Source organism: Photinus pyralis, unplaced genomic scaffold (genome assembly GCF_008802855.1).
Source record: "Photinus pyralis isolate 1611_PpyrPB1 unplaced genomic scaffold, Ppyr1.3 Ppyr1.4_LG8, whole genome shotgun sequence".
NCBI lineage: Eukaryota > Metazoa > Arthropoda > Insecta > Coleoptera > Lampyridae > Photinus > Photinus pyralis.
Window position 1 is genome coordinate 15,462,099 of NW_022170819.1, and position 9,246 is coordinate 15,471,344.

Here is a 9,246-nt window from a genome sequence, read left to right on the forward strand (position 1 = left end):
TGTTGGATTCAATAGGATGGTGCACCCGCGCACAACGCCCTAATCGTGTGAGAATACCTATCGAAGAAACTTTTCATTCTCCAGGATATTTGGCCGATAGGTATTCTGGTACGATTAGAGCGTTGTAGGTGGGCGCACCATCCTGTTGAAATTACAGTTTCCAATTTTTGTTTTTTTGTGTATGCGACGTACATCGTTGTATTCATAATAAAAAATACTACTCAATACAGTGTATAGGTACTTTTTTTATGGGCCATATAGAAAATAAAGTTATGATGATTTCTCCGAAACGAAACGTTGCATTGAACATCTCTCAACGCTATCTTGTAGAGTTCAAAACGTGGTCATTTTTATTTTTTTGGCTTTGCTCAAATAGCATCAGAAAAAAATAAAAACGAAATCGACAAATTTCGGTTTTTCTAGCTTATCTTCGGAAGTCATCGGAATTTTCTGGTTTTCTTTAAAGCATGATAATAACTGTTTAATTGCCCAACTTTTCCTTAAATGAGCCATCGTTGTATCTTCTATGGTTTCGAAGATCTCCATGACAGACATCCTTATCATGGACACAACGTATAGCGTGGACTGACAGTTACTTTATTGACGTGTGAAAAACGAGTGGACGAAAAAGAGATCCGAATTGCAGATATTTTGAGGAGCGCAGTAAACAAAATTCAACCAATAAAAAGGCAGTATGCAGACAATGCGGCAAAGCCACCATGGTTAGCCGCATGCAAAACTCAAAAGTAGTTGTTCCTGAAGAGGCAAATACAATTATACAAGATATTAGTGAATCAGGATCCTCCGAAGATGAACTGAATCAAAAATTCGAACTTTCTTGACCTTTTTTTATAAAATTCACGGCTTATTCCAATCCACTCCAGCACTCATGAGAGCGCCAAAACAAACTTAAGGGTTGAAAAGTAGAGTACCCTATCAGAAATGAACTGGGTGTACGCCCGTATTTTTAACGCATTTTCCAACAAAGTTAGATGCGCTATTGTACCCACTTTCCTTGTCCGCCCGTCCGTCTGTCCGTCCTACAGTTTTCAAGATATTTAGTTCGTTCTTTTTGCATTCAGTAGCTTATACCTCTGCCACATCAACCAAGAAAAATCTTGACAATTAATCTGCGCACGCGCCAAATGCGCAATGCCAACTTTTTTTAGTTTGCGGAGATATTTTTTGAAATTTTAACCCCAGATACTTTTAGTAAAAGCAAACATATCGCACAAAGTAAAAATCAGATATGCGTATGCCCAGAATGCGCGATGCCCACTTCTTTTTACTGTTAGACACATTTCTTAATTTTTACTATACAGGATGAGGCAAAAATTAAAGAGATTATTCCCGGGACTATTCTAAGGATACTTTATCCTGCGAAGATACAAGGCGAAAAATGATGAGTTGTTATCTTAGAACGTTCCCCGATTATTTTGATTAATTTTGTTTTTGTCCGGTGGTCAATGAGAAGAAGATTGGATGGTTGCATCCGAGCTAGAGGAAGCCATTTTAACAATTCTTGTAAACTGTAAAAAAACGATACATGTGATTTTTAGTCATAAATTGTTATTATTGTTGCAAAATGTTTCGCTCTGTATCTTCGCAACAAAGCACTCTTTCAAAAATCATCAAAATATGAAATTTGCTTAGAATAGACCAAGGAATTACCTACTTAATTTTTACCGCATGTTTAACAAACACCGTGTAGTATCTAGTAAAAGATAATACACCGTAAATAATATAAATGATAAAGTAAAGTTATGCGCATGTGCAGACTGCGCAATACTAACTTTCCCATTTAAGGATATATTTCTTGATATTTTAACCATAAATGCTGCCAGTAAACGCCAACTTACCGCATAGGGTAAAAATGAATCGTGAGTATTCTTAGACTGCGCAATGTCAACGTTCTCACTTTTAGAGGTATATTTTTAGCGCATTTTTTAAGAATAAAAAAAATGTGCTATTGTTTGCGTTTTGTTCGTCCGTCCGTCCGTCCGGACCCACATTCTATTTCCTGAGATGCTGTTTTTGAAAGTGCATAACTTTTACATACGACAACCAATCGGTCTCAGATTTTGCATACGCATACCTTTAGTGGTGCCAAGTTAAACTTTAGAAAATAGGGGGGGGGGGGGGGGTAAACAGATGTTCCACCCTTCATGGTTTGTAATGAAAGGTCTCATGGAAATAAATTGGTTTGTACAAACTATAACTTTCCCGTGCGACTCAGTGAACGACGGAGGGGGGGGGGGGGTAAAATTACTTTTACCTCTCATTGGGGGAGGGGGGTTGAAATAGTTTTATCCTTCATGGTACTCTAATGAAAGGTCTCAACGAAAGAAATTAATTTCTTCCAACCATAGCCCTCTTCCTCAACCTCTTATCGTAATCGGGTATATTGCATTTGCATTATACCTCAAGAACGGATTGTCGGAAGAGGGTACTCACAAAGGGCGATTGAGACGTCTGCAAGAAATATATCCATTGGTGATGTCAAAACAAAAGCTATATCGGTTTAAAAAAATGCGCTTTATCTGCACAATTTATACTTGACACATATACAGGCTGTTTCACCCAAGCCGTTACCTAAACCAAAAGACTCTTAAATAGTTTAAACTCAAAATGTGTATACGAACATAGTTTTTCATGATCTATCGAAAGAAAATATTATCATGAGCCTTTCACTTCCGGTTTTACTTTCTTATTTTAAATAGAACACCTTGTATTTTTTTCATTTCGAAATCTACATGAAAATCTACGTCGTTTAATATCACATTTCACCCAGAATCAAAGGTTTTTAAGTTATTCAAGATTTTTCAAAATGTTTGACGTTTGACTGCTTTTTCTTTGAGCCCTGTACGTACGACTCCGTCAACTTGAATAGCAAAGCATTCAACAATACTGACTTCATGGCACATGAGAATGATGAAATTTTGATCGCCCTTTTACAGGGTGTTGTAAAACTAATGGTCTAATTTTAATAACTTCAAACTTTGAGTTGAGTTTTCAAACAAAACATACTTCATTTTTTTGCACTTTCAAATGTCGAGAAAAATTCTACCTCGATCAATTGTTACATTCCCTATACCTATCTGTTATGCTTTTCGTTTTATTTTATGTTTTCTAAAATTCTGGCCGTTACGCATAATTTTCTTAGAAGGCCTAGAAATAATTGCGTTAGTATAGACCTATCAGAAAAAGCTTTTTATGGTTATAATTTGTTACCTACCATTCGTTACTGATGGTAGTTTAATGTGAAACGAATCCCAATCCCATGTCGAAACGTGGCCCGCGGACGAATTTCGAATGGCTCGCGCAGGCAATTTTTAAAATTCCCGCCAGGTTGAAAATGTTCTGCTTACCGCGGAAAGTAAGAACTTTGCGCTCGGTCACCTAATCGACTCCCCCGCTCTTACCGCACTTGCGCTCATCTCGTCACTTCGAGAAACAATATACTCTATTGTTGCTGGATGCCTATTGAATAAATAACATCGCATTTTTCAGATAATAACAAAAATGTTCCTTTTTTATATGGAACACTCTGTGTATTATTACTATCATAATACTTCAAAGAACCAAATTTGTTCAATTATTTTCAATTCGACCTAGTTGTCCATGAAAATAATAAATATATTTATTACACACTATAATCGCGTGTCCTGAGGCTTACGCATGGTCCATGAGATAACTATACCCGATAAGTCTTATGGGGATGAATTTTAGTCACAGTTCTACATGCACATCCGTTTCCAGACTCATACCAAAAGATTCGTTCCGTTCTTTCAGATAAGGAGTATGTCATTTTTAGCGTACAAAAATTTAAAAAAACTTTTTTATGGCCACCTTGTCCACCCGTCCGTCTGTCCTTACGATTCGCGGCTGCCGTGTGATGACTTGTTTGTTTTACTTTTCACTTCTTCACTTTAACTTTTTATATGGAATACCCTGTATATTATTACATCATTTGATAGCTATTAAATTATCTACAAAAGTTCTGAATGTACCATAGTCAAAATACTTAAATAACCAAGATTTTTCAATTATTGACGAGCGACAAAGCATATACGATAACTCGCGAACGGTTTCGAAATTTCCAATTCCGTTTTCAGTAATAGGTAGACAAATGGTCAAGCGACTAACTGATTAAATATTGGTCATTTGGACATGTCGCTCGTTAACTATATTAGGTGGAAACAATTTATTTTAATTAAGATGTTATCCATGAAAATGATTAAATGATGAAGTTGTTTGTTGTAAAGTCTCTGACTGCTCACTTTTAAGTTTGTTATACTTACGGTTTTTCATTTTTTCCTATGCCTTTTACGCACACTGAAAAATGTGATATTTTAGAAAGTTACATTTCTTGTGGAAAAAGTTGTTTTTGTATTACTTATTAACGAGTTCCTAAGCCAGTTCATGATTTTGGACTTTCTGTAATTCCGTCCGTCCGTCTGTATACATGATCGCAAACGGTGTTGAATTATTCAATTCTGTTTTCAGTATTATGTTTATCATCACCTAAGAACTGAATAAATTTTCAGTGACTCACGAGCTCCTGTCCGTCCGTCCGTCCGTCTGTAACAAATATATAGCAAACGAGCTGCTCGGATCCTTAAAAATTTAATCATTTCTTCCTTGTTCCCGTTTGCAAGTTATCATGTACACCAGTACACGTTTAGCTTATTTCATCTGTTATTCTTGTTTTGTTAATAACCTACTTACCTACTGTAATAAATCCTATTTCCAGTTATTGTTTTAAATGCTATTATTAGGGCTAGCATTTTGATGATTCTGTATCATTTTTTCTGAAAGTCTGAGACATTGCTGTATTATACATAAACGTGTTTCAGGATAAATTGAATCAAATGACAGCAAGTTGTTGGTGCATTTTTTTTGCATTTTTTGCCATTTTTGAGGAATAGTAGGTACCTACTATTTTTTCTGATATTTTACGATATGTTATAAACGTTTGTTAAAGTTTTATTTTCATGCAGTCTAGATTTCGAAAACAAAATGGAATATTTTTCTTTTCTCGGTAATGCCGGGTATTTTTACCTGTTTAGAAATAAAGCCTAAAACCTCCATTATAAGCTAAATGCACAGTTAATGTTTTCTTGGAACGTGCTTAAATTATCCACAAACGAATGCCCATTAAGGGATTAAATTTCTTTGGGATGCCGTCAGCGACTGGTCTGTGCAGAGGGTGGAAATGAACCAACAATTAAATTCCTGCCTTAAGTTCCCTAATTGCTTCTTAAAATAATTTTGCTGTCTTATTCAGTTTCATCAATAAAATTGAAATGTCACCTTTTTAAATTTTTATGTCATTTTTGCGACATTTTTAAGTCATAAGTAATTGCATTTTTTATTTTGCATTTTCACTGATTTTTAACGTCATTAAAATCCTAGCCCTAGTAATAATAAATGAAAAACAGGCTTTCGCCTTATAGCGAGTAACTTTAGCACATTTTCCATGTCCAGTACTTTCCGAAAGGTCATATAAAGGACTATTTATGTGTACAAAGAAAAATAGTTATGGCATAAAAAAGATTCTTATAAATAAGAAATTTAGCATTGCGCAGGCCCGATGTTCAAATATGCGATATGCTTGCCTTTACTAGAAGAATCGTTGGTTAACATTTCAAAAAATATCTCAACAAAGTTGACATTGAGCACTGAGCAGTTTACGCATGAGCACATCTGATTTGTTACAATATGCGATATCCTTGTCTTTACCAGAAGCATCTGTGGTTAAAGTATCAAAAATATCTCTACAAATACGAAAGTTGACATTGTGCAGTTTGCGTATGCGCACATTAATTGTCAGGATTTTTCTTAGTTCAGGTGCCAGAGCTATACGCTACCGAATGCAAATAGAACCAACTTGAAAACTGTACGAGTAATTAAGCGCTCTGAGGGACGGACGGACGGAGAAAGTGACCTAACATGAGTTGGTAAATGCGCTAAACACATCCGAGAATTTTGAATGAAGTGTGCGAAATTGAGGGGTCAGTCGATGTTTGCCATCACTTCTAACGGTCGCAAATTTGACTAATCGAACTGTTTTCTTTCTAATCAAGATACAATTTTTACAAGAAATAGGCGAAGATTTGCAATCGGAGAATTGACTGAGAATTAATGCCCCAAAGAATTGAAGATCCCAATTTTTCCAAAAACATTTCCTTTACCAATGAACGTGCATTCTTATTGGACGAATTCGTGAGTAAACGTAGTTGTAGGTAGGTACTGGGATAACCAAAATATATAAACTTGTTGCGTGAGGGATCGCATCCAATTTCCGTAGAAAATCAGTATTTTGGGCAACTATTCTTGGGAATTAATAAGCCGATATTTCGAGAAAAAAATTTAATAGCTCTGGTTGTTAGGCACGAGCTCTATCGACGCTCAGAGGGGGTTCCATAGAATGGCCACCACGGTACAGAATGTACAAGGCATCTAAGACCCTTCGAATCATAATTCCTTTACCATAAAAGATACTGAAAAAAGTCTTTGAGCAAAATTTTACGCAATTACCACCGGCATGTTTCTAAAATATTTTTGAACACTAGAGGCGTGGTGTATTCCAGTGGCGTATCAAACATTTTTTTTAAATGCAACACCTCGTATTTTATTATTGATTTGTAGAGTACTTGAAAATTGCTTACTTTTTTAATGTAGCATGATATACCCCTAACCTTAACGATTTCGCTGTTAAAACCTTTTTTCGTAAAAATTTGACATTATTTTCGAAATTTTTGAGAGAAACTAAATCGCACAGGCGGGTAATTTTTGGACCGAGATACCTCTTCTACAGTCACATAATTTTTGTTACGTACTTTATCGAACAAATAAAATGTTTGATTGACCTTCGCTAAATGTCATATTTTTTTTAAAATTTCAAATGGCACCCCCCTAAACAAATTATCCCTCCATATACTTCCATAAGAAAATTTCAGAGAAAAACGAAGTCGAAACGCCAATTTGTAAAACCCAAGTGTAGATGTTCAATTCTCACAATAAGTAACAAGTACAATGTCGGCAGTGTATGATTATTTTTTAATCAACGTTACGAAAATGTTCCAAACACAAGCAGAACTGGTTGATATGGTGTTTATTCTTGAAGACTATTACCGGAATTGTATTGTTTGTTGACGTCACAAGAATACGCGGGGAGATATCCTGGCAGAACACATCCAGATCCACACGCGTTTTTGTTAATGTCCGTGGAGAATTTGATACAGACTGTATTGTTTTCTGCGGGGAACATTTTCATGATATTTACTAACACAAACAACGACAACCGGACATCCATTTGTTCTTTGTAACAAGATTTATACAGGACAACCTTATTTTGGATCCAAACGGGTAGTTTTTGGCTTGTTAGTCTACGTATCAATCTGAAAAACAATAGCGACGCTTCTTATATCCTTAAGAGCGTTTCTAAACAAAGTGATCGTGCACACGGACAGGCAGGCAGATAGATAGCAATACAAAATTATAAACGATCTCGAGAATCGTTAATAAAATTACACCCACAATGCTAATTATTATACAAATTAGCTCTAATCTCCTGGTATTCGTGACGACACCTGCAATATGATTGTTTATTATATTTTGTTTATATTACACATAGTACTGATGATTGAATATCAACTTGATTGTCATCTAGTCACTCTACAGGCTGGTGAAACTGTAAACATTTAATATCGGTTGTATTGTATGTGTCATTCTGATGCATCCTTATCGCATTAAGTAGGTATTTATTGACGTGTGAGAGTAACATGACAGAATAGAAGCTTACTGATAACGATAAGATTCCACAATGATTTACGTCGTTTCGAAAACAGTGCTTTGTTGGTGTTACGTAGGTACTGCTGGTTTGTTTATCTTGCACTAGCGTAAACTTTGTGATTTTAGCTAAAGAAGATAACAGACCTAGGATTAAATGTCCGGGTTAATGGCGTTCGCTTTGCGGTTATTAAAGCTTTCGACCCTTAACGTCAGTTCAGGGTCGAATACAATACAATGCATCCGCAATCGGCGTCATCCTTCGGTTTTTGTACGGGTCGTTACTCCTTCAAGGGATCATCCTAAGTACCTACATTGTTCTGTTCCCCGAAGTACCTTTTGACTAATTTCGAACATTTGCATTTCCAGTATTTATTTATTATTTATTGTTCGCCCGAAGAAGACCCCGCCGAGAACAACAATCGCAGTGCGTTTTACATGAGAAAAACGTAAACGGCCAAACACAATAGTATAATATACATGTTAATTAGATGCCGTTTCTTACAAAAGACGAATTTTAAGAAAATGCATGATTTACATTCGGAATGTTGATACCGAGGTTGATACAGTGTGTCCATTTAATGCGATTCACCATGGGGTTGAACTCCTTTTTCATAATAAACGAATAAAACTCAAATTTGCAAGTGTTTATTTACCATTTGCGTAACGCATTATAGGGATTTCAATGAAAAATTGATAACATGCGATTATTGGCTCCCCAAATTATTTTAGAGCAAAACATTTTTTCCGTCAATCAACCGTATTAGTTTTCAATTTTTTTCATATAAAGACGGAAAATTGGAAAAATAAAACCCGCATCTTTTTCAATAATCTGCGATGCCATGGAATTTTCTAAAACAAAAAGATATCCAGTTATCAATTAGAAGCAGTTCGAAATGGATTTTATGATCGACTTTGTTACTGTCTTGCAGTTAATGGTGACTGATTCGAACATTTATTGTAAATTGTCATACTAGGAAACCGTTTTTAGTAATTTGGTCTTTCTTTATGTTGAATTCGCTGTTCTAAATATAATACTTTTTGATAGAATTTGATTTGTTTTATAGCAGACATTCCATAGCATGACGGATATTGGCGTAGTTTTTGTAATATAAAATTCCATGGCATCACAGATTATTGAAAAAGATGGGGGTTTTATTTTTCCAATTTTCCGTCTTTGTTATGCAACAAATTTAAAACTAATACGGTTGATTGACGTAAAAAAATTTTTCTACAAAAAACCTTAATACATTTTTGCTCTAAAATAATTTGGGGTTTAGATCATCAAATTATTAGAATACTTTTTAAATATGAACTTGAATGTTACTGAAGTAGGCACCTACACTACAACTTCTATTCTTACACTATGCAGACTATGCTACAAGCTACAACATACGTATTACCATTGTTTATTCGTATTACCTTTGTTTATTCATTTACAAAAGTATTATA